The sequence below is a fragment of the Schistocerca cancellata genome, chromosome 2, assembly GCF_023864275.1.
Source record: "Schistocerca cancellata isolate TAMUIC-IGC-003103 chromosome 2, iqSchCanc2.1, whole genome shotgun sequence".
NCBI classification, from domain to species: Eukaryota; Metazoa; Arthropoda; class Insecta; order Orthoptera; family Acrididae; genus Schistocerca; species Schistocerca cancellata.
Genome location: NC_064627.1, coordinates 370,748,638 through 370,776,307, shown reverse-complemented (window position 1 = coordinate 370,776,307; position 27,670 = coordinate 370,748,638). Strand labels below are relative to the sequence as shown.

At 39.8% G+C, this 27,670-nt stretch overlaps 1 protein-coding gene across 2 annotated transcripts in view; it reads left to right on the top strand.

The window, feature by feature from the left end:
- The window catches only part of LOC126161767 (ATP-binding cassette sub-family A member 7-like), a 601,933-nt gene that overhangs the window by 432,920 nt on the left and 141,343 nt on the right, over positions 1-27,670 (top strand). The window lies entirely within an intron of this gene.

Sequence of the window (27,670 nt, the reverse complement as noted above, 5' to 3'; positions counted from 1 at the left end):
CGTGTCTAGCACAGAAAAACAGCGATGTGTTAGCAGGCAGCATTTCCCGATGTAAGTGAGAAATCAGCCGAAAAATCACTGTTAGTACAAATCAACCTATTGTTAATGAACTGTTTTTGTGTCTTAAAGCAAATAAAAATGTAAATAACTTAATTACAGACCACTGATGATGCTTTACCTCAATAAAGCGAAATGCGTCAGGTGCAAAAATCGTGCATTTTGTAGTTACAATGACAGAACAAAAATACCCTCAAGAGCATACAATTATTGCGACATACTACTTCAGTGGTCTATTTGGCCACCACATTCAGATGAGAATGCTGTTTTCTCACTGAGAGAAAGTAGTTTTGAGTAAGGATGAACTTGGTTAGAGCAACAATAACTGACATTTTAGGAAGAATTTCAGTTGGCCATTGGGAGGGGTAGTGTTCCTAGGTAGAGAGAACATGATATATTGTGGGAAGTTGGTGTAAAATGAGTGGTGAGAACGGATTTGAGATGTTCCAGGAAGCAGTTGGTATCTTTTACGTAGGATGGAAGCCTCTGTGTGATGGGCTGCAGGTACTGGTCAACCAAGTGTGAGGTGTGTTCTGTGGGAGCCTGAAGCCAATAACTATGGTGGATCAGGACGGTTGTTTTACTGTACTTTGGCGTGAAGACAGAAAGTGGGGATGTATGGATCACGGTGGTAAGGTGTTCTAATGAAACATTTGAGAATACTTGTAAGGGGCCTAGGGTTCTAAGAATTTTCTATAGTTCATTCTAGATATGGAAAGGATGTGGAGTCATTAGGAAACAGTTTTGTGTGTGAAATTATGTGACAGCTGACAATGTCTATTTTCTACATACTCCTCTCAGTCACAGGGCTGGAGAACATCTTTCTCCATAAGCAACTTATCATTTGGCACCCCTCTGTCCCTCTTTTCCCTGGTACACTCACCCATGTCAGTTTTCGCTATGAATTGTATTATTCACTGTGTATAAATTTTGCATTTGGGGACTCCTGACAACCTTCTCAGAGTGGTGACCCGAGCTCTGCTACTAATTTTGAAACATCCTGTACAGAAATTTTTCAGTTGTGGCACCTCTGGCTCCCTTATCCACTGTGTGCCCCAAGTAGGGATGTGTGTCGCTTAGATCTTAAATTGGCCCTGCACAGTCAAGTACAACAGTAATGGAGACTGTGTCTGCAGAAAGGTTGATAATAAGAGTGTTCTTCCCTCCGATCATGCATAGCTCATGGCTTAGCTTCAGCAAGCTTTGGGCTTTCAGTGATATTTTTCAGGAATGATGGAGAAGGCCAGGTATGGGGTGTTGGCTAAGAGGGCTCTTGTTGTGGATGGTGGCTGAGGTAGAGGGACACTACATTTGAAATATTTGATCAATAAGCTGGACAGTATCATTAAATGGTGTGAAGTATTTTGTTCAAGTTTATGGCTGGCTTTGCAGAGAGTCTTATAAAGTTTTCTGGCACATCCAGTGACTGAAAGATGTACGATCTTGAATGGAGGCAGCAGCTGTTGGAAGTGGTGGTTGACAGAGGCAATGTATCGGTCAAGGACAAGGTGAGTAAGGGCTAAGGACTGATCAGTCTGAAATTTAAGGAGGGATTAGTAGAAGGAAGGGTTGCAGTCAGAACTGAGGATATAAGTTTATTTGTTTACTGCTTTTCTGTATTTATCAATCTTCTCACATTTCCTTGTCATCTTTTTGCTGTTCAGCAGTATTCAGTGCATATTTAACGTCTGACTGTTACCTGTTATTTTCTGCACCCTCTTTTAGTGTACAGTTTTCCTGGGTATAGCTACCCCTTTTCTTGTTCTACTTTCTTCCCCTTTGCAGTATTACTGTGATCAACCCAATTCATTAATTCACAATCTCATTATGTTTACTAACTCTATACCTCATGCCATTTATATATTTGTTTATTTTGTCTCACAATTTCGTTTTTGCTTTTACTTTATCATCTTCCTTCTATGTCGTCGTCGTCGTCCCCTCCCCCCCCTCTCTGGTTCATAACTGTGCTATTCATTTCTCTTCCTCTTTATCCACTTTTCATTCCTCGTCATCTCTGGATTGAAACTGGCACAGTACTTATCAGTGTACTGTCTTTATTCCCTACTCCCTCTGATAAGCTGCCCCCTCTCCCATTCCGCTCCCAATTCATCTCCCCCCCCCCCCCCCTGTTCTTACATTGATGGCGGTATTATAAGTCCTAATATTCCTTCTTTTTTGTTTTTGTTGTCATGACTGCTGGGTCCCTGTCATGCTGAGACTAAGTGACATATCCTTTATTTCTAACCTTCCCCAATTTGTCCCTCTATCCTCCCTAAGAAAACAACTGTTAGTTCCGAAAGGTACAATGTGCATCCTTTATATCATGTTCACTCCTTTCCAAGCTAAGTAAGACACTGCAAGGGAGTCATGTCAACTTCTTTTTATCATTGTATTTGTGAATACCTGTATTACTCCCAAGTTCATATGGATTGTTAACAATAGACATATCAATTAAGGTACTTTGAGAGTACAGTTACGATTCTAACACTGCACTCAGATGCCTACACTATGTAGTGTGTGAATCGCCCACATAAATTAAATTAATTTTGTTTTCCAAGGAAGTAGTTACCACTATATGTTATCCCATAAGACTTCAATTAATGAAAATGTGAAACTTACTTATTTCTCTCTTTCCGTAGTTGGCACTTTTAGTTTTGGTAAAACTAGCTGAACATAAATATTTTAGCAAAGTTAGTTTATGTTTTAAGTTTTCATCACTGTGTGCACTTAGAATGCAGAACTTTCCACTCTGTTTATTATTTCTTGTTGGTACACTTCACTAATAAAACTAGTATGCTTTTTACACTGCATAAGTAGAAAATCTGAAGAAATAATCAAGAATGCTGTATATCGACCAGACCTTATTTTTGTCCACAATGGATGACATTAAATATACTGATTGTTAATGCACAATTAACTTGCAATATTCTGTATCAATCACAACTCTGAAAAAGCAGTCAATTATGAGCATACTAAATAGCAGTTGGCATTCATGGATCCATGATACCTGCTCTCTTCACCTCCTCAGCATGCCATCATGTTGTGTTATATGATCTGAAGATGATCACATTTTGACTCAAAGTGCTTACCATTTTTAAAATACAGGGTTATTACAAATGATTGAAGCGATTTCACAGCTCTACAATAACTTTATTATTTGAGATATTTTCAAAATGCTTTGCACACACATACAAAAACTCAAGAAGTTTTTTTAGGCATTCACAAATGTTCGATATGTGCCCCTTTAGTGATTCGGCAGACATCAAGCCGATAATCAAGTTCCTCCCACACTCGGTGCAGCATGTCCCCATCAATGAGTTCGAAAGCATCGTTGATGTGAGTTCGCAGCTCTGCCACGTTTCTTGGTAGAGGAGGTTTAAACACTGAATCTTTCACATAACCCCACAGAAAGAAATCGCATGGGGTTAAGTCGGGAGAGCGTGGAGGCCATGACATGAATTGCTGATCATGATCTCCACCACGACCGCTCCATCGGTTTTCCAATCTCCTGTTTAAGAAATGCCGAACATCATGATGGAAGTGCGGTGAAGCACCATCCTGTTGAAAGATGAAGTCAGCGCTGTCGGTCTCCAGTTGTGGCATGAGCTAATTTTCTGTGGGCTATGCGTGAAACTTGCCCGCACGCGTTCAACCGTTTCTTCGCTCACTGCAGGCCGACCCATTGATTTCCCCTTAGGGAAGCATCCAGAAACTTTAAACTGCGCATACCATCACCAAATGGAGTTAGCAGTTGGTGGATCTTTGTTGAACTTCGTCCTGAAGTGTCGTTGCACTGTTATGACTGACTGATGTGAGTGCAATTCAAGCACGACATACGCTTTCTCGGCTCCTGTTGCCATTTTGTCTCACTGCGCTCTCGAGCGCTCTGACGGCAGAAACCTGAAGTGCGGCTTCAGCCGAACAAAACTTTATGAGTTTATCTACGTATCTGTAGTGGTCGTGACCATATGTCAATGAATGGAGCTACAGTGAATTTATGAAATCGCTTCAATCATTTGTAATAGCCCTGTATTTTATTGGGACCATTGATTGTCTCCATATGCAATGTTCTCAAAAAGTAATAATAATATTGGATGTACTTTGATTATTGTAGTTTAAAGCTACCTCATTTATTAATTGATTCCACAAAATACCCTTCCCTACTTTCTCTATTTATCTTTATGTTCTTGACTGCAAAATAATCATATTTAGTCTGTGTTGAATCAAACAGCATGGTAGATTATTAACATAGAGCACGAACAGCAATGAGGACATAATTTGCCACTTTGTTTTGCCCACTGTACTTTCTCCCCATGCAAGTGATATGGTTCTTCTTCTTATTATTCTTCTTCTTCTTCTTCTTGTCTTCATTTTCTATTGCTTTGCACTTCATTGTGAACCTGTTGCTCTTCACCTATTCTCTATGAATTAATATGAGCCACTGCCCAAGCTTTCCATCACTTACAGTCCATTTTTTGCTGGACCTCCATGTCTCTGTCCATCCATTCATGCATCCATCTTATTCTTGGTTGAACCAGTACTCTTTGTCTCTTTGAATTTCCAACTAATATCCTTTTTGCTACTTCTGTGTCGTGTTCCCCACCCATCTCAATCTGGTTAATTCCACTGTTCTTCTAATATGTGGATCTTTGTGTACAGTGCACAGCTCATGATTGTACCACTACCTCCTCCACCTTCCTCTTTTTCAGGTTAGTCCAATGATTGTACGATTTGCCTGTCCCTCAGATGCGTCTAGCATTCCAATATCTTTTGATGTTAATAACCAAGTTTCAAAGTCTTATACAGGGTGTCACAAAAAGGTACGACCAAACTTTCAGGAAACATTTCTCACACACAAAGAAAGAAAATATGTTATGTGGACATGTGTCCGTAAATGCTTACTTTCCATGTTAGAGCTCATTTTATTACTTCTCTTCAAATCACATTAATCATGGAATGAAAACACACAGCAACAGTACGTACCAGCATGACTTCAAACACTTTGTTACAGGAAATGTTCAAAATGTCCTCCGTTAGCGAGGATACATGCATCTACCCTCCGTCGCATGGAATCCCTGATGCGCTAATGCAGCCCTGGAGAATGGCGTATTGTATCACAGCCATCCACAATACGAGCACGAAGAGTCTCTACATTTGGTACCGGGGTTGCGTAGACAAGAGTTTTCAAATGCCCCCATAAATGAAAGTCAAGAGGGTTGAGGTCAGGAGAGCGTGGGGGCCTTGAAATTGGTCCGCCTCTACCAATCCATTGGTCACCGAATCTGTTGTTGAGGAGTGTACGAACACTTCGACTGAAATGTGCAGGAGCTCCATCGTGCACGAACCACATGTTGTGTCGTACTTGTAAAGGCACATGTTCTAGCAGCACAGGTAGAGTATCCCGTATGAAATCACGATAACGTGCTCCATTGAGTGTAGGTGGAAGAACATGAGGCCCAATCAAGACATCACCAACAATGCCTGCCCAAACGTTCACAGAAAATCTGTGTTGATGACGTGATTGCACAATTGCGTGCGGATTCTCGTCAGCCCACACGTGTTGATTGTGAAAATTTACAATTTGATCACGTTGGAATGAAGCTTCATCCGTAAAGAGAACATTTGCACTGAAATGAGGATTGACACATTGTTGGATGAACCATTCGCAGAAGTGTACCCGTGGAGGCCAATCAGCTGCTGATAGTGCCTGCACACACTGTACATGGTATGGAAACAACTGGTTCTCCTGTAGCACTCTCCATACAGTGACGTGGTCAACGTTACCTTGTACAGCAGCAACTTCTCTGACACTGACATTAGGGTTATCGTCAACTGCACGAAGAATTGCCACATCCATTACAGGTGTCCTTGTCGTTCTAGCTCTTCCCCAGTCACGAGTCATAGGCTGGAATGATCCGTGCTCCCTAAGACTCCAATCAATTGCTTCGAAAATCTCCCTTTCGGGACACCTTCGTTCTGGAAATCTGTCTCGATACAAACATACCGCGCCACGGCTATTGCCTCGTGCTAATCCATACATCAAAAGGGCATCTGTGAACTCCGCATTTGTAAACATTGCACTGACTGCAAAACCACGTTCGTGATGAACACTAACCTGTTGATGCTACATACTGATGTGCTTGATGCTAGTACTGTAGAGCAATGAGTCGCATGTCAACACAAGCACTGAAGTCAGCATTACCTTCCTTCAACTGGGCCAACTGGTGGTGAATCGAGGAAGTACAGTACATGCTGAAGAAACTAAAGTGAGCTCTAACGTGGAAATTAAGTGTTTCCGGACACCTGTCGACATAACATCTTTTCTTTATTTGTGTGTGAGGAATGTTTCCTGAAAGTTTGGCTGTACCTTTTTGTAACACCCTGTACAAGCACTGGTCTAATAAGTGTCTGATAAATGATTTGAGCAAATAGTGGAGTCTAGGATGGAATAACAACAATATGAAAAAGATAGATTACTACTCATTACATACAGGAGGCATTGGCTCGCAGAAAGGAGCTATGAAGAGTACTGTTAAAAACTTAAGTTTTATCCTGAATTAGAAAACACACACACACACACACACACACACAGACTAACACAAACACTCAGATGTATAGCTTCTGTCTCTAGATGTGGGGACCCGGCGTTCCCCTGACCATCCCTATGTCACCACATCCATTATATTATTGTAGAATATGGAAAACCTAAAGATTTTCAATGTTTTACAGTTTTTAATCTGTACACTTCTGCTGCAGCTCCCATTGTTACCCAAACATATAATGTTGTCCACCATCATTTCCAACCCAGCAGTGGGAGTGTTGCTAATTCTGCCTGTTATGGCTAGGCTGACCAATCTCTCCATCTTTTTGAGTTCCGTAGCAGCCACCTTCTTTTCACTTTATTTCAGCAAACTGTAGTCCCATAAACTATCTCATGGTCTTATTACATAGATATTAATCCAGTGCATGTTCTTGGAACCAACACTCCAGTTTTCTCCAGAGCCCCTCCTAGAGCACATTTTGCCTTGGAACATATATTCTTTATCTGGGGGGTCCATGTTAGTTTCACATCCAGGTCACCCCTAGATACTTCTCATAACCCCCTCTGCTGATAGAATTGTGTGAAAGAGCTTAAGATTTCAGTGTGTCATATGTGTCCTCATGAACAGCACATCGTTTTTCCTGGGTGTAATCCTTAGATCTTGTTTCCTATAGCAATTTTGCACATTGTTCCAAGTGCATTGTGAAGTCAAACATTACTTGCAAGGTTGCAGAGTATTGGTATGACTAAATCATCTGTGTATCCTTGATAAAAACAGTTTTTAGTATTTACCTCCTTAATGAGCTCATTCAACACTAGGTTCCATAATAGGGGGATGAGACCCCGCCTCGTGGTCACTCTCTGATCGTGTTGATCACCATTTTCATAGCCACCATGGTGGCTTCTACCTTTTGTCTACTCGTAATAGTATTAATCCACCTATATATACTGGTCTTGAAGACATGCAGATCTTCAGCTTTAACCATTGGGATTTAAATGTTGTATTGTTGAAAGCCCCCGCTCAACATCCAGGAAGATACAGAGCTCAGTTTCCTGAAAGTGTAGGTCTTTTTCTACTGTCCCAACAAGTTGGCGAAGTGCAATTTTGCATGATTTGCTTGAGTGTTAGTTTTGATTCAGAGGAACCTTAGTTAACCAGTTTCTCTAATGTGTTTAGAAGGAATTATGCCAACTGATGTCTTGTGTCCTTAGTCTTGTTATGATCAGTGCTCCCTGATTTCAAAATGAAAAGAACCTTCACTTTCCTTTAAGCGTTTTGAATGACTGCTGCAACTAAGCTGACTGCATAGAAGTTTGATTAATCCCTCTCCTGCTTGTTGCAGGATAGCCGGACAAATATTATCTGGACTTGGTGACTTGAACAGCTGAAACATCCTCATCACCCACTGGATTTTATTGAAACTCACACATTCCTTGGCTGATTCCCAGCTCTCGCATTGTTTACTTGTAAACCAGTAACTCACAGGGACTGTATCTCAGTCTGAATCATCTGCCGGAAAGCATTGGAGGTAGTGAGTCTTGAGCTCTTTCAGCATCTCATCCGCTATCCTTTTATACTCAACATCCTCCCTTCTTAATGTGCCTTCCGGATTAGTTGTATCCTTGTGAGAGTTTTGTGAAATCTGACTCTGGCAGTTACACCTTCTACATCCTCAAAGAATACTTTCAGGATGATTGCTTTGCTTGCTTAAAACAACACTGTGCTTCGCCAGGGCATTTCGACATTTTGCCCATTGTCCTTTTGTTCTTGCAAAGTTACACAGTCTTCTTACTTGCTTTGTGCAGTTCCAAGTTGTTGTTACACCAAGGTCAGTTTTCTAAATATGGGCTCATGACAGCAGGTATTACCGTATTTACTCGAATCTAAGCCGCACTCGAATCTAAGCCGCACCTGAAAAATGAGACTCGAAATAAAGGAAAAAAAAATTCCCAAATCTAAGCCGCACCTGAAATTTGAGACTCGAAATTCAAGGGGAGAGAAAAGTTTTAGGCCGCACCTCCAAATCGAAACAAAGTTGGTCCATTGTAATATGAGACACAATTTAGGTCGAATGAATGACGATACAGCTACAGTAGTTTGGTTCGAGTCGAAAGCTTAGCAGTTAAGCTTTACCAGGTAGCCATTGCTATGCATCAGGCGCTCCGTCCGTATTTATACGGATACCCTTCCTTTTTCACGTGCTTCGTCTGGTTTGAATCGATTGCTTATTTTGCTTTGATCTGATAAGTGCCGTTTTCTATGTTATAGGTGTTTACGTCAGTCACTCGAAGCTGAAAATGCATTACTATACTGTGTCATGCATTGTTTGTCGCATTCTGATAGTGCGAATTTACGGCCTGTCGCTGCTCGCGGCATGGCTTGCTTTTGTGCGCGCTACCGCCGCCTACAATTTAAAAAAGAGGAATCGTCTCATTAGCGAAATAATGGCAAGAGACTACTATTTGTTGTTACTTACACTGCTGCTTTCTTTGATAATGATCAACAAGAACCAAATAATAGACTGCGTATGATAGAACATGTTCTGAACGAGAGTTTGGTGAAAATTTTTCTCCGTTTGAAAATCTTTGCGGCCGCTTCTTTAGTACATCAAATTCTGCACAGAAATTAGTCATCTTAGATTTAAAAATCTAGTCAGTTGCCGTGCTTCATTTCTGACTGTATCACTATTAGGCATAAGAGTAATACGAATATAAACATGACAAGATACGTATATTCTTCCGCGTTTGCTGTTGTCTCACTCTAGTTTCGTAGTTTATTTGGCAGACAGGATTTAAATGAGATAGAAGCAAACACGAAAGAATACATGGCAAAATGTTTATATTCGTATTATTCTTATGGTGAAGAGAATACTGCATGTGATTCACATTTCATCAGGTTCCTATTAGCAACCATCTCTTCTCACAGGTAGGAAAAAATTCAGAACGTAGAGTTGGCCATATTGACAAAAATCCCAGTATTACCAGTCGGATTTTCGTAGTACATTGAAATTCGAAGATGAACAATACGGAATTTGTATTTACTTCGTTGGATAATGTATGAAAATGCAGTGGTCGAAACTCGGGCGGAGAAAAAAAGCTCTTCTTCCAATTTTTTTTTTTTTTTTAATTTTATTTACTGACGCAGAGGTTTTGGCACCAGTATTTATCTTTGTGCCTACAAAAGATGCCTGTGTAGCGCTACATATATTCGACGGCAGAAGTTAGTTGTGGCGGCACCTATCAACATTTTTCAGAACTTCCACTTGCTTTGCACTCGATTCTAAGCCGCAGGCGGTTTTTTGGATTACAAAAACCGGAAAAAAAGTGCGGCTTAGATTCGAGTAAATACGATATATTGTCTGCCATTTCCGCTAAGTCTATTGGTTTTCTTATCAAAGTTTTAACTTCAAACAGATATAAGTTCAGGTCTTTGTCATACAAATATCAGGATTCGTATAGGCTGTGGTCTGTTTAATACTCATTTACACCTTAAGCTAAATATACGATGTCTGTTCAAAAAATTCTGGAATTTTGTCCACAAATTTTTTCTATGTTTGCCATTTACTTATTGAGCTTGGTCTCCTGTGAAATACGCTCCTCCACAATTTTTGCACCATTCCAAATGTCATTTCTACTTCTGGAAGCAGTCTTGGTACAACTCTTGCTGTATCATGTGAATTTTCTTTTAACTTGTCCTTTCACTGGTGTTTTCAACTTTGGAATTAAAAAAAAAGGATGAAGCAGCACAGCAATTTCATTTTTTGTGCAGTAGTTATGCACTAACAGGGATGAATGTGCAGGTGCGTTATTGTGATACAAGAGCCATGAATTGTGCCATCATATTTCATGCCATTTCCTTCTCACATTTTTTTCACAGGTGTCACAACACATCTGGATAGTACCATCAATTAACAGTTTGTTCCTGTCACACTAATTCATGATGAACTAATCCATCAAAGTCAAAGACTACTATCAGCATAGCTTTGACATTTGACATGGCCTGATGAGCTTTTTTTTGCTAATGGAGAACATTTCCCAACCCACTGTGAAGATTGAACCTTGGCAACATCATAACCATAGACCTATGTCTCATCACCAGTTACGATTCTCTTAAGAAACGTCTCATTCTTATTTGCATGACCCAAAAGCTCTTCACAGATTGTGTGGCAAAGGTCTTTCTGGTCTTGTCTCATGAGCCGTGGGATGAACTTTGTGGCAACACAGCCAAGATGCTGTGTCAGGTTTTCATGACATGATCAGTCACGACATGATCCAACTGAAATGTTATATTCTTCTGCAATCTCTCAGACAGCAGTCTTCAATTGGCACACACAATTTTGTTGACATTGCTGACATCAGTGTCATTGGCAGACGCCAATGGGCCTCCTGAATGTGGGTCATCTTTAACTTCCATCCTGCCATTTTTAAACCATGTGCACCATTTGTAACACTGAGTATGGATTAATTGCTCATCAGCGTAGGCTTCCTGCATCATTTGGTGTATCTCTGTAAATGTTTTCTTGAGTTTCATGCAAAATTTAATTCAGACACGTTGTCCTCTACCTCTGCCATCTCGAAATTCACAAACTGTGTAACAACTTTCTACTCAATAAATACTGAACAATACCTAACAGATGTACAAGAAGGAAACCATAGGCAGTTACACATTAAACACAGGCTTGTGTAGGGATTCCAACTGCATTTCACTCCAACATACCATTGGTGTAAAATTACAAATGTTCTGGCATTCTTTGAACAGACGTTGTACATGTGGTCAGATAACGATGATTCCATTGCCATGTGACATTGTTTGATATAACTTCCCTCCAATATTGTCCCAGAAGTAACATCAGTTACTCCTTCTCTTTCAGTATTGCTGAAGGTAGCTTCCTTACCCTTATTCAAGATCTCTGGATTACTCCTTAATAGATATTCAAGTAGATACTCACTTCTGCTCTTGGTGGCACTACTTCCCTGCACCAGGTTATGGGCATTGGCCTCACAAACAACCAGCAGTTGTTCTTCAGCTGCAAGCAGCTGCCTATCAATGTCCTCACTTTCTGGGATCTGGGATTGAGGAGCACTATCCTCATGAGGAAGATATGCTGACGCCAACACCTCATGTGCTCTCTTCCTTACATTGTTTCATTCAGAAGGTCACTAAGTCTCTGGAACAGAAGTTTGCCATCAGCATGCCTGAAATTTTATTCTAACATTGATGGGTGTTTTGGAGGTTTTTAGATTCCTTGCATAAACCAGCTTGCCTCCAGGTCAGATACATCCCCTTTATACAATTAGGGTGCTTGAATCAAGGCCATCGCCAGCTTTATCTGCAACACTTCCAGCTGCCAGCTCGCTTCCATTGTCATTTTTTATGTCTTTAATCACCCTGACAGTCACCTGCAGAAATCCCAAACACAGTTTTAAATCTCGCATTGTATCCAGGAATTTGTCTCTGACTTTCACCACAAGGATTTGGTTGTCAGTTACAACAGTGTGATTAATTATGTTCCAGTCCTCTGTCAAGAATTTTCTGGTTGTGAACCTATCCTTTCTCTGACGGGTTTCCTGTGGGAAAATGCTGGAATAGTTTTGTACCCAGATTGATATTTTAGCAGTCTTAAATAGTTCCTCTGCTGTCTTGACCAGCAGCTTCACCTCATTCCATGGAGGTTTCTTGGGTGCCATATCTTTCAGCCAAACCACTGTGCCGATCCCTTCATACTTAATGATCAGATCCACCTTATCTAAATAGATGCTCCTGAATTTTGGGGCTTGACTTATGTTCTCACAATTTTTTCAAGAAGAACCATCTGTACTAGCTCCTCCTGCTGTTTGGTTATGTTAACAAGAGGGTAGCCTTGTTGGATAACTGCCTTTCCAAAAATTGAGACTGCAATACTATAGGTCCTGCCTTTGTTTATTCTGTTGCATTTCTCTTGTGAGCATGGGAGTATCAGATTTCTCTCCAGCGTAATACCTTGATAGTTATTACAGCCCAGCAACATATCCCCACTCTTGTAAACAGAGCCTACAATTCCTTCTCTCCATCACTGGGACATTTTTTCCTCATACCATACTGGAATGATAGCTTTAGGAGAATCTGTTCAGTCTGACTGCCATCTTACTTGAACAGTTCTTCTGGAATACTTCAAAGTATTCCCCACATCTTCCAGAGTTGCTGGGCCAGGATTTTCAGCAGAATCATTTACTCCTTGTATATCTAAGGGTCCTCTTGGTAACATTCTAGAGTTGAGGAGTTTATGAAAATGTTGGTGCCTTCTTTCACTTATCTGTTTCCCCTCACTTATATTTTCTCTGGGTCATCCTTTATCAAACTAGTCTCTCCATTGAAGAGATTCTGGGCAATATCTACTTTCCCATAAAATTTCATTGCCTCATTCTGTTTCCTCAGAGGTTTTTTGATACTGCCATCTACTATCATTTTTCATTGATAGATCCTCCTTTTTTTCTTTCTAAGCTTCCACCATTCCTCTTACACAATTCTAATATAAAGTTCTTCTGTATTTCTCATGGTTTTCCTATTTTGCTATCTCTCACTCCATGTAAAACCACAGAAATCTTAAGGACCTTGCTTCAGTTCTCATTGTTTCATTTGCTGGCATCTTCACTGCACTCTTTATCATTTCGCATTAATTCTTGGTGTTGTTATGCTCTATAGCCCTTTCAGTTATCTGAAATAGTCTTCCTTGTTAATGCTCTCTAATTTGAGATGATTCCAGAGCTGTTATATTTATTTGTTGGCTCAGGTTTCTTTGGATACATTGACAATTCTAGCCTTCATTCATGTCCATATGCCGAAGTAATCTGAATCTACATTTGGGACTCTGAGGTCCCTCACAATGAAGAGGTACAATTAGTGTCCTTTTATCTACCAACACATCTATCTTTCATATATCTTGCATGGCCCTCTGTGTGTGTCTTTGTGTGGGAACAGGGAGAAACCCACAACACATCCTGAAGTATTGTGAGTAAGATGAGCCTTATTCCATTAGTATTGCTTGTGGCATGTTTGTTTTGAGGGAAGCTATTGTTCATTTAAAAATTGTTCTTTCCAAGAGTTTGTAGAACAAGTCCTTTTCTTCCTTCTAATCTTCTTTAGCTGGTGTATGAGCACTAATTATAGAATAATTGGAAAAATTTTCCCCTTATCCTTAGTGCTGAAAGTCTTGGACTAATAGATGTGAAACCAACTGCAAGGTGCTTAAGCTGGTGGAGTACCACTTATCCTGTATCAAATGGAATTGATCTTTTGCATCAATTGTATGATTGACTCATTGTTGCAGTCAGATGACAATTCTTGAGTATGTACATTCACCATCATCATCATCCATTTGATATGTATAGCTCAATAAAGTATGTGTCTCTTCATTTCTCATTAAGTGACCATCAATTTTGAACATTTTTCACATGGATAGATCAAATCTTACTGTCATACAGACAACACTATAAATTTAGACTGATTGTAAGCTTAGCTTTTCAGGCACATTATTTAATGCTTGACTACTTGACTACTGTTCTCCCTTATGCATTCCAAGTACAGTTGAAATTGTATCACAACAGGCATGTCGCAATATTTAAGAAATTGAGATTAGTAAGCACAGTATATTTTTACTTACCTTTTGTGTCACTGGTTCATTGATGGCACAAGATCGGCAGCTTCCGTTATTGTCCCAGGTTCATCGTGATTTTTGTATGCTGCAAGTAGAACTGATGTTTCTTGTTACCTTGTAACTTATTTTGTTCCCTTTTTGGCAGAAACATTAATTTTTATTTCTTTATTACAAAATGTTACTTTTGGTCACAGATGTAAAATGTAAATCTGAATCAAGCCAATACCAGAGCTGAAGTGGAATACATATGATTACCAAAGATATTAGAGTTATCAGGAATAATTCTACAATGAAAAAACTTTACATAGAATGTTTAGAAATATTAATCATGTTGAATAATTATTTGTGATTTAAGTTTCTGTGTATTAACAATAGTTCTACATCTACATCTACCTCCATACTCCGCAAGCCACCTGATGGTGTGTGGCGGAGGGTACCCTGAGTACCTCTATCGGTTCTCCCTTCTATTCCAGCCTCGTATTGTTCGTGGAAAGAAGGATTGTCGGTATGCTTCTGTGTGGGCTCTAATCTCTCTGATTTTATCCTCATGGTCTCTTCACGAGATATACGTAGGAGGGAGCAATATACTGCTTGACTCTTCGGTGAAAGTATGTTCTCGAAACTTTAACAAAAGCCCGTACTGAGCTACTGAGCGTCTCTCCTGCAGAGTCTTCCACTGGAGTTTATCTATCATCTCCGTAATGCTTTCGCGATTACTAAATGATCCTGTAATGAAGCGCGCTGCTCTCCGTTGGATCTTCTCTATCTCTTCTCTCAACCCTATCTCGTACGGATCCCACACTGCTGAGCAGTATTCAAGCAGTGGGTGAACAAGCATACTGTAACCTACTTCCTTTGTTTTTGGATTGCATTTCCTTAGGATTCTTCCAATGAATCTCAGTCTGGCATCTGCTTTACCGACGATCAACTTTATATGATCATTCCATTTTAAATCACTCCTAATGCATACTCCCAGATAATTTATGGAATTAACTGCTTCCAGTTGCTGACCTGCTATTTTGTAGCTAAATGATAAAGGATCTATCTTTCTATGTATTCGCAGCACATTACACTTGTCTACATTGAGATTCAATTGCCATTCCCTTTACCATGCGTCAATTCGCTGCAGATCCTCCTGCATTTCAGTACAATTTTCCATTGTTACAACCTCTCAATACACCACAGCATCATCTGCAAAAAGCCTCAGTGAACTTCCGATGTCATCCACCAGGTCATTTATGTATATTATGAATAGCAACGGTCCTATGACACACCCCTGCGGCACACCTGAAATCACTTTTACTTCGGAAGACTTCTCTCCATTGAGAATGACATGCTGCGTTCTGTTATCTAGGAACTCCTCAATCCAATCACACAATTGGTCTGATAGTCCATATGCTCTTACTTTGTTCATTAAACGACCATGGGGAACTGTATCGAACGCCTTGCGGAAGTCAAGAAACACGACATCTACCTGTGAACCCATGTCTTTGGCCCTCTGTGTCTCATGGACGAATAGTGTGAGCTGGGTTTCACACGACCGTCTTTTTCAAAACCCATGCTGATTCCTACAGAGTAGATTTCTAGTCTCCAGAAAAGTCATTATACTCAAACATAATGTTGTTAGATGTACGTAAATAAAGTGGGACTGACTTTTTGAGACATTTTAATTTTATACAGTAACTGAAAAAAAGTATATTAATACACACACAAGGATTATTACAAAACTGTTACTTCAAAAATGAATCTAATTCCCACATAACAAAAATAACGAAACAGATTGAACAAAACCTCCTCCATCAAGTAATGAAGAGACCGATACCTGGCAAAACTGCATCCCGTACCCTTAAAAACATTGCAGTTTTAAGATTGGTCTTGAAAACCCTGTTTAGTTTATCAAAAGCACTTCATGCTATTTCAATCCTCTCTCTGTTGCTTTTGATATTTGCACATTTAATTTCTTCGATTGTCCTAAATACAGAAACACATCAAATATTCCTTTTCACTATGTTATATAATAGAGGGAAACATTCCACGTGGGAAAAATATATCTAAAAACAAAGATGATGAGACTTACCAAACAAAAGCGCTGGCAGGTCGATAGACACACAAACAAACACAAACATAGACACAAAATTCAAGCTTTCGCAACAAACGGTTGCTTCGTCAGGAAAGAGGGAAGGAGAGGGAAAGACGAAAGGATGTGGGTTTTAAGGGAGAGGGTAAGGAGTCATTCCAATCCCGGGAGCGGAAAGACTTACCTTAGGGGGAAAAAAGGACAGGTATACACTCGCGCACACACACACATATCCATCCGCATATACACAGACACAAGCAGACATTTGCGGATGGATATGTGTGTGTGTGTGTGCGAGCGAGTGTATACCTGTCCTTTTTTCCCCCTAAGGTAAGTCTTTCCGCTCCCGGGATTGGAATGACTCCTTACCCTCTCCCTTAAAACCCACATCCTTTCGTCTTTCCCTCTCCTTCCCTCTTTCCTGACGAAGCAACCGTTTGTTGCGAAAGCTTGAATTTTGTGTCTATGTTTGTGTTTGTTTGTGTGTCTATCGACCTGCCAGCGGTTTTGTTTGGTAAGTCTCATCATCTTTGTTTTCACTATGTTCATTATATGTCATTTTAGTCATATTGTAATTGATTTCCAGACCTGGTTTATTTCCACGCATCTGTTATTAAGTTCTTCCATTTGTTGTTTATGTTGGTCTGCACTAGAGACAAAGCATCTGACATTATCTTTTAATCTGAAGTCCATACTATCCTGCTAAAGTATATAATGGAAGCAGTTTCATTTATGCATGTACTCCTCATTATACTGGGTGTTTATAATTAAAGTACATCTACGCACAGAAGTCCATTGTGGGCTGTAATTATAGCAAAACGTGGCAGATGTTCCAATGCATTAATGCAAAACCAATTTACGCTGGGGAAAAAAATTAGTTCTAGTTTTGACCACTGGGTTAAATCTGGTTCTGTGAATACGAGAAAGACATATAGAAATGTTTCCATTTGTAATGGATCAGGAACAAGATTTGGGCAGAAGAGGTCATACAAGTAACAAAGGCATTTTATTATTAATTGTCGCTTATCCAGTTTGTTCAATACAAGCACCAGAGATGTCGACGAGAGGTTACATTGATAAAAGAAAGTGATCAACATATGCTCACAGGAATTTTGGTAGAATCTGAGCAACCTGTTCCTATATGCTGGACATGTCCCTGGTAAACATGTTCTTTTAGAGCCAAAAGTCACATGGATTCAGTACAGGTTATCTTGCAAGTCATGCATCTGGACGACTTCTGGAGATAACATGTTCATGAAACGATGCATTAAGCAGATCTTTCACTGGGCAAACAACATGAGCTGTTGCCCCATCTTTTCATTAAAAGAGTCATTTCTATGTAGTTGCACTCTTCCAAATCAGGAATTACATACTTTACAAGGAGGTCTCGATAAAGTGCAGACATCATGATACACCTGACTGAGAATGAAGGTGCTTGTGAACTCACACGTCACAGTCACATACAGCATCTGCAGTGGCACCTTGTGCATGACACATAATATAACAGTATCCCAAATTTGGTAGTTTTGTGTATTCACTGCCCCCTGTAGTGTAAAATGTGCCTTGTCACTCTATAGAATACTGCTCAGCCACATGTCATCAACTTTGATCCATGCCAGAAACCAAAGAGCAAATTCAGAACATTTCTGCAGATCGTGACATTTCAGTTGCTGCAACATCTGCATCTCGTGTGGGTACCAGTGTAATATAGACTGCAAACTTTCCATACTGTTCACCATGGGATGCACAATTCACCTGACACTGCATGAGAACTGCGGTATGTGTTGCATTGTAAGTTGCAACCTGGTCAATAACTTTCGCTAGGATAGGACACCTTTCTCTTCCAGGTGCCACACCAAGCTCACCCGTGTTTTTTAATTTCATTACCATCATCTTTAAACCATGTAATGACAGTGGGCTTCTTGTCAGACCTTTCAGCGGGCAATACCCTCTCAGTGCAGCACTATAATTGCTGCTACTCAGTAAACCAGTTTCATTAACAGACACAGTCTGTCTTCTCAATACTCAATAGCCATATCATTCAATCATGTTATGGCTTGCCAGATAAGAGTATGGAAGTCATACTGTCACAGAAACAGTGTACAGCACCATATTTGCAGGTAGTGGCCAAAACTCGAACTACTTTTTTTCAGCATAAATTGGTTATGCATTAACTCCTTAGCATACCTACCAAGTTTTGAGCTACATGGTAATTACAGCCCGCACTGGACCTCTGTGAGTAGCTGCACATTAATTATAGCCATCCATTACAGGTGGGGTTTGATGATGCAGTCCATGTTAGTGTACTTGTTTTTGAAGACAACTTGGTTATGGCTTCATGGTGTCTGCACCACATTCGAACCCTACCATCAGCTCTTACCAACTGAAATTGTGACTTGTCTGACCATGCCACAGTTTTCCAGTCGGCTAGGGTCCAACTGATATGGTCACGAGACCAGGAGAGGCACTGCAGGCAAAGTCATGCTGTTAGTGAAGGAACTTGCATCAGTTGTGTGCAGCCATAGCCCATTACCACTGAATTTTGTCACACTATACAAACGAATATGCTCGTCGTATGTTCCATCTTATTTCTACATTTATGTCATGCCTGCCTGTTTCTTTTTTTGCCTTTTTTCTGTTTCCTTGTCTAAACTACATTTGTGTCCAAAATTAAAGCAACAAAATGAAATTTTGCAAGACTGTGTTTATTTTGCCACAAAACAATATAAACAGGCAATAATAAAGTAGAAATAATGTAAAGTACACAGAAGGCAAACAACTGCAACATGCATAATGGTGGACAAAAATGTGCTTTGTTTTTTTCCAACTTAAAAGATTTGCACACATACATTCTGACAACTGGTTACTGAGCTCAGTTTAGGATGCAACCACCTCTGGCAGCAATACAGGCCTGACAGCGGTGGGGCATTCTGTAAATGATGTCATTAAGGGGAGCCGAAACGATCCATCTTCTCCATGTTAATTTTAGCAAATAGAAGAAACATTTTTTCTAAAAGCATTAAACATATTGCTCTGAAATTTGGACTACATGTTCACTGAATATTTCTCTACAAAGTTATAAAGCCATGTTAAAAAATATTTATTGGTTTTTGTTTTACAATTTTTTTAAACAGATGCTAAATTTTTTCTCTAAAATTTTGCACTTTTCCTTCTATAACTCTTGAATTATACAATATTTTTTTACAATTAGTTATACAAAATGAAGGAAAAGAAGTAAACAATATTTTGTATAAATTTCATAGACATACTGTTAGCAGTTTTCAAGAAAATGTTCCTCAAAGATGAAAATTTTAAAATTACTGGAAATGGCTTCCAAAGTTTTTTAATACATTCCTGCCCCATATGATATATTATCAGCATCCTCTTCTTTTTCCAGTGTTAGTTTCCTTCTCACTGATCTTTTCTTCTATTTTGCTGCATGTTGTAGGCTTTTGCCTCTTCTTCCGGCACCTCTTAGTCTTTCTTCATCAATTAGGTGCATTATGGAAATGGAGTTGTGTCCTGGTTGGAAACCTAAACGTTTCAGCACATCGCATTTGATAATATCTCCTTCATTGTATGTTGCCACTGTATCATACACTCCAAAATGCAATGTTTTTATTTGTACAAACACTCTTTTGGGATCCTAATCCAAATTAAATTATTTACACTTTCATTTGCATTTTGTGTTTTCCCTTTTGCAATAAACTTGGTTGTGATAAATCTCTGAATATGGGCTTAATTACATCAATCACTGCATTTGGCAAACTGTTTTAATGGGCATATTCCTTTCCTGATTGGTACTTACACCATGAGTCATCACCTGTGGGGTACAGTGCATGTTGTGGGTGCTCATTTGTTGATGCAGTATGAAAAAATAATGCCCATACTGCTCTCCTCATATGCTCATTGCTTCTTGTATTATGCCTAATTGCACACTCATAATACCTCTGCAATCTATCAATTGCTTCATCTGTCAATCTTCCTCTTCCTCCAAGGGTCTTACCATCACTAAGCTTCTAGGATCCTAATGTCTGCTTTAGTTTGTGCAAGCGAGCCCCAATGTGCTTTTGCACATGTCCAGTGCACTCCTGTTTCTTAATGTGAATTTCATTGCTTTAAGGTTTGAGTTCCTCTACAGCTTTATATCCCTTAGAATCACCATCTCCTAGATAGTTAATATATCATACATTATACCACTCCTGTGATCTGGAAAAAATTGCTTTCATTCCCTCTGCTTCCATCGCTCCACTCGTGCAGTGAAAATTTGCTTACAACTTTCACTATGTTCATCCTTGGTATTGCCCTTGCATCTACAATGTTTTGAGAGGATAGCAACATCTATTACTTTGCAACTGTCTCCACTGGTAGCTGTGACAACTCCATTTAGAGATTTATGACCTCTACATTGCCATGATCCATCTAAAGCAACAGTTAAATCTCTACAATTCCCATTATTTGTCACAGCTTCTTCAATTGCTTTCTTCATTGTTGCTTGAGCAATATCTTCAGCAGAAGATCCCACCAATTCATTATAAAATTCAAACTTGGTTGTTGGTTTTGACAAGTTCATAATTCCACATAACATTGTCCCTGCAGCACTGCCCTTGCCAATGCAATGCAAGCCATACACTAGCCTAACATTTATATCATATACTTTCTTTCCACTATTACCACTATGAGGAATACTGTTAGAAATAGAAAACGAAACTTCTGCAGCACATTTGTTACGCTTCAACAACATTTTACATGCTAAACCAATGGGTGAAGTTATTTTCAATTCCAGTCCTCTTTCTTTGCAAACTTGGCATAATACGTTATGTTTCAAAATATTAGAGAGCAAGGAAATGTTAATTATTTCATTTACATCATTACTGTCACTTTCATAGTTTTCAAATTTTTCTTTGCTGTCACAAAGTTTCTTGCTGGAAGAAGTTCTATCACATTCATTTGGAGTAGTCGGTGAAGCAGTCTGAACAGCATCTCCCTTCAAAACATCAAAAGATTTCTCCTTCCACTCATTGTGCCATTTCTTAAACACGTGATTGCAGGAACGGGGCATATTGATATCCACAAACCAAATACGTAAAACAAGTACGAGCAAAATTCATCAAATACGCAAAATTAAACAGCTAAACAACACAAAGCAAACTCCACAAGTCAACACACGTGGTATAGCATTTATGTTTACCGATATGAACAGTCACTTGTCACAGAGATAAAGCCATACAATGTTCGAAAATGAAACACTGTCTAATTCCACAAAGATACCCTGTTTGCACCCAGCGAGCGGCACCATCAGAGGTGACACATCAAGTCGCTACAACCGTTTACGTGGCACGTCAACTTCGCAGCAATAAAAAACACACTTGGAATTCACTTAGAAGGGTGAAACTTGATTTGTTTTATTTAGAAAACTCCGAATAATTTTATAATGAAAAAAAAAATGTTAATTTTGCCATTTTCATCCTTCCGGCACCCCTTAATCTCATGTTAAGGCAATAACAATCATTCTTCCTGCAAGAGTTGTTCGCAAGTCTTGAAGAGTGGTTCGTGGATGCTAACAAGATGCAACCCATCCCGCTAGTGCATCCCAGACAAGCTCTATGGGATTCAAACTGGAGGGTGAACAGGCCACACTTGGCATACAACATCTTCCGTTACCAAGAAAACATCAACCACGCGTGCTCTATGAGGTCAACACAAAGTATGGGCACACAGCACCTTGCAGCAACCACACATAAGGTCCCAAGATCTCATCACAGCACCTTACAGCAGTTAAACCTTGGTGATTTGCCCATACAGTTCCATGAAGAGGTGTTCAAATGGTCAACATAATCCCCGCCCACACCATTAGGGTTCGTCCTCGATATCAGTTCCTGAAATCGTGTTCCATGCTCTCCACAGATGAGAATCCGATGAGAATCACTCTCCAGACCAAATCGGGACTCATCTGTGAAACAAACATTGGCCCACTGTTTTATTGTCCAGGTGGCATGTTGATAACTCCACTTTAGGCGTTCCCTTCTGTGAAAATGCGCAGAGGTACATATACAGTAATTTTCTGCTAATTAAGGCCACTCTGCCAAAGCCTTCTGTACACCGTTTGTCTCAGTACAACACGTCATGTGGATGCAGCGAAATCAGATACCAGTTGCCGTGCAGTACTAAGGTGGTACCATCATGCCCTTACAGCCAAATAACAGCCCTGCCCTGGTCTTTGGGATACAGTTTTGGTCTCTATAAACTGTAGCCACATCTTACAAACAACAGAAAGATTCACATTAGGCCATCCTGCTTCCATTCTTCATATGGCCCTCCACCGCAGAGGGTTTGGTAGGCGTCTTCTCTGTGCCATACTGTCTTTGACTGTATACACAGCAATTTTGGATGTGGGGCTACCCAGCAAACACCACCCCATTTGATAGGTGCCCTGATGTCATCATTGGTGTGGTTGTCTGTTGAACATAATGACATCATCTGTGCAGAACATGATAGTACATACATCTGTTGACCACCTGTATGATTATATAATAAATTAGTCACAGGATGGGAAAATAGTGGTTTGTTGATCTAATTTTGGACACCAATGTACTTGTAGCAATTTTCTTGCTTTGTTTCTACAAGTGATTATTACACATATAAGCTGTATTTGAATTACCTGTGTTGTTGTTTTCAGTCTGAAGAATGGTTTTATGCACTTCTTCAGTAGTGTATCCTGTGCAAGCCTCTTCAATTTTGCATAGCTAAGCAACATATATTCTCTCTCCGTTACCAAATTGATGATTTCATGATGCCTCAGGCTGTATCCTATCAACAGAGGCCTCATTTTTAGTAAATTTATACTCAATATTTTTCCCTCTTTCATTCAGTTTAGTATCTCTTCATTTGTTAAGTGATATACCCACCAAATCTTCAGCATTCCTCTATAGAACTGCTTTCTGAAAGATTCTACTCTCTTCTCGCTTGTCCATACTTCACTTTTGTACAAGGCTAAGGCTACACTCTAGACAGAAATCTTCAGAACTTCGTAACATTTAATTTTTTATTCACTATTGACACATTTCTTTTTTTCAATAATGCTTTTCTTTATGTAACGAGTGTGCATTACATATCCTCTTTACTTTGGCCATTGTCAGCTGTTTTCTGCACAAATACCAAAACTTTTCTACTGCTTTTGGCATCTCATCTCCTAATCCAATGCCCTCAATGTCATCTGATTTCATTCAACTGCACTGCATTACCCTTGTTTTACTTCAGAATTTCAAGAAGAGTATCCAATCAGATTTGTCAAAAGCTATAAACATAGGTTTGCTTTCCTTAATCTATCTTGTAAGAGATAGTCATAGGGTCAGTATTGCCTCACATGTTCCTGCTTTTCTTCGGAATCCAAACTGATCTTCCCTGATGATAGCTTCTACCAATTTTCCCTTTCTTCTGTAAAGAATTGGTATTAGTATTTTGCAACCATGTCTCATTAAACTGATAGTTCATTAATTTTCACAACTGTCAGCACCTGTTTTGTTTAGAATTGAAATTATTATATTGTTCTTGAAGTCTGAGGATATTTCACCTGTCTTGTACATCTTGCACACCAGATGGAAGAGTTTTGTCGTAGATTGTTCTCCCTAGGCTGTCAGTAGTTCTGATGGAAGGTTGTCCACACTTGGGGCCTTGTTTCAACTTAAGGTCAGATTTGACATGATCTTTTTCAAAGTACTCTTCTCCTACTTGAATGCACTCTTCACAGCATCTCTGCCAGTCCTTGAACATTTGGTGCTGACCATTCTTTGTAAGGTCTTTGAGAAATACCTCACTCTTCTCAAGCTCTGCTTCAGAGTTCTTAAATCGAATGCCCTGAAGCTTTGCCTGTAGTAATGGGAATTTAAAAAGTAACAGGTTGCAAGATTGGGGATATGAGGTGCATACAGTACACAGATTATGTTGAATTTAGCCAGAAATTGCTCGACTTGATTTGTGACGTGAGAGTGCACATTGTCATGATGAAGTCGCCACCCAATCCAAGAAAGTTGTGGTTGTTTCCCTGCAAAGTGCTTCCTGAGTTTAGGCAATACTGATGTGTAGTATGCTGCTGTAACAGTAGTGTGAAGGGAACTGCATGCTATTGACTTCAATCACAGCAGAAGCCAAAACACCAGGTTCACTTTGCTTAACAAATACAAGTTGGTCTCCTTTGAAGTTCTTAAACCACCTAAATACTGATGCATGAGGTAGTGAATTTTCACTGTACACTTGCTGCAGCTTTTCATAAGTGCCTGTATAGTTTAAACAAACAGCCGCATGGAGTGGCCAGGCAGTTTGAGGCACCATGTCACAGATTGCACGGCCCTTCCTGCCGGAGGTTCGAGTCCTCCCTCGGGCATGGGCGTGTGTGTTGTTCTTAGCATAAGTTAGTTTAAGTAGTGTGTAAGCCTAGGGACCAATGACCTCAGCAGTTTGGTCCCTTAGGAATTCACACACATATGAACATTTTAAACGAACACAGATTAGTACTGTGTAATATTGCTCCTCCAGCATGGTCTCCATTGTTTGGTATGTGAAATGCAAAGAGCATCTACCAAATACAGCATTACTACCAACTTATGGATATGAGAGTGGTGCTGCCTATGGGCATTAAACATAAAAACCAACTCTTTTCAAATGTTCATGGTATAGACAGAAAACCATCATGGAAGCTATAAGAAAAAACCAGTCTCACTCTGTTTTGTTCAACCTTCATAGTACTTATTAAAGCCACAGTATTTCCTGTCGTACTTGGCGATACTAAACCTGCATTTTAGACAGTCATTTCTAGAACTGCATGAAAATTCTGTAATGAATCAAAAGTGTACACCCCAGATAACAGGTTGGCACAAGTGCCCCTCTTGGCTCCCATTACAGATGGCAATGTCTACAAAATATTTGTTCAACCAATGATTGAGTATTGCTCATCAGTGTGGAACCCTTGGCAGATAGAAGATACAGAGGAGATCCAGTGAAGAATGGCAGGTTTACTCACAGGATCTTTTGGTCAGCACAAGAGTATTAAGGAGATTACTGACAAAATCAATCAGCAGATGCCACAAGAGTGGCACTGTGCATCATGGAGAAATTTACTGTTGAAACCCCAAGAGCAAAGGTTCTAAGAATTGTGAGGCAACACATTACCTCCACCACGATACAGAATGAGATAGATATAGGCCTACAAAAATCTTCATTTTTACAAATGCCACTGATCTTGCAGTAATCTACATTCTTTGTCACAGGTGGTCTTACATGAGACTGATTTTATTAATTTAATATTTTTTCTTGCTTGCTGTGATACTTCTGGCGAGGAGTACTTGCAATTGTGGTAGGTACCACTATTTAAAGTCTGCAGCTGTAGATTTTGCCATAACTGCAAAATCATTGTTAATTAGTCCTTGTTTTTATTATTAACTGTTAGTTTCTGAGACTTATAGAACAAACACAGCAGTTTCAAACAGTGGAAAGTTCAGGATGAATAACAACAATGTGGAAACAACATGGAAAGAATAGAGTGCAACTCACCATATAGATGAAGCAATAAGTCCCATATAGGCACAATGGGGAAAAAAAGGCTAGAAATACGTTGGTGTGCAAAACATAAGTACTAAAGTAACTTTTTCACGTAAGTGTCACTGTCAAATAATATATCTTGATGAAACATGAAACATATATAGAAAGAATTGCTGCAGTATAAGAAGCGATGAGATGAACAGAAATGACTTTTTTGCTCAAAAACAACAATTATACTGAAGTCATCATGCTTCTTGATGGTCCTCTCAACCCCTCGACATTACAAGAGGCAGGACATGGCTCTTAATAGGGTGTGTGATCACCATGGATGACAGGGAATGTTCCCATGCTAGCCACACGTTTGGTAAGGAGCTGTTGTAGGACATTCCATTCCTCCAGCCGCACAGTTGACAGCTGTTAGATGGCCGTTAGTGCCTGTGGATGAGCTGCAGTTCATCTCCCACATGCATCCCACATGTGCTCCATGAGATTTAAGTCAAGGGAATGGACAGTTCAGCCCATTTGCGAACATCCTCTTGTTCCAAGAGCTCCTTTCCCTGTGCTGTTTGATGCAGTCACATATTGTCATCCATAAAAATTAAGTTACAGCCTAATGCACCCATGAAGAGAATGCACATGGGAAATTAGTGTACTATCACAATAATGTTGACCAGTTACTGTCCATAACACCGGGACCACAAAAGAGATCATGTTCAACAATGCTGGAGATACCCACATCTGATAAGAGGTGGAAACACACCAGGAACATTGTCAAGCTTGATCATTTTAGGGTCCAGGTGTTATGGTGTGAGGAAACACAATGTTGCATGGACGTGCTGACATCCAAATCTTTGAACTAGCACATTCACTAGTCAATGTTGTTGTGCATGTTTTCAGGGGGTGCATTTGACCCTGGAATAATTTTTGTGGATGACCATCCAAATTTGCATTGGAGAGCGGAGATGGAGGAGCTCTGGGAACTAGATAGTGTTTATTGAATGGACAGGCCTGCTGTTTCCCCAACTTAAATTCCATCCAGCATGTGTGGGTTGCATTGGTGAGACGTGTTGCAGAACATCCACATGCTCTAACAACCATCAAGCCATGTCAACTGTGCTGTGGACAAATGGAAGACCCTACCAACCTTGTGGCCATCATAGGAGCATGTTACAGAGCATGCATTGCTATCTATGGTGATCACACACCCTGTTAAGAACCATAGCCCTCCCTCTCCCCCCTCCCAACACCCCCCTCCCATTTTTATTGCTCAGGGTACTGTCATAAATGTTGGTGATTTCAGTGTAATTATTGTCTTTGAATAAAAGTGTCATTTCTGCTCATCTCATTAAGGACACCTTTCAGTTACTTTTGATACTGTACCGTGATAGTTTTTGCTATGTCTGATCCAAGTTTCAGCAGTTAGTAAGTTAACAATAATATCTTTTGTTGATGATACTGACATGAATTGATTTATAAGCTGAGCTACAGACCCTCATGGGATATTACTGGAATTAACCAAATAAAATCCCTTACAGAAACATAAGCTTTCACAACAAACATATCTGGTGTTAAAATATTTCTGGTTAAAATAAGGCATCATGATTTTAATGTACCTCCTGGTTTTGAGTGCACTGACTTACTTCCTAATGTCTTCTTCTTTGTAATAGCTTTAATACCTTTTGGTCATCTCAGTATCCACCATTGGCAGCAATAATTCCATGGCCAGGCTGCCGATCTCCTTAACCAGACTATGTGGTTCATATCTCATTGAGGTACAATAGAAGCTAGTTGTACCTTCAGCTAAGTGATGGAAGGAAAAATATG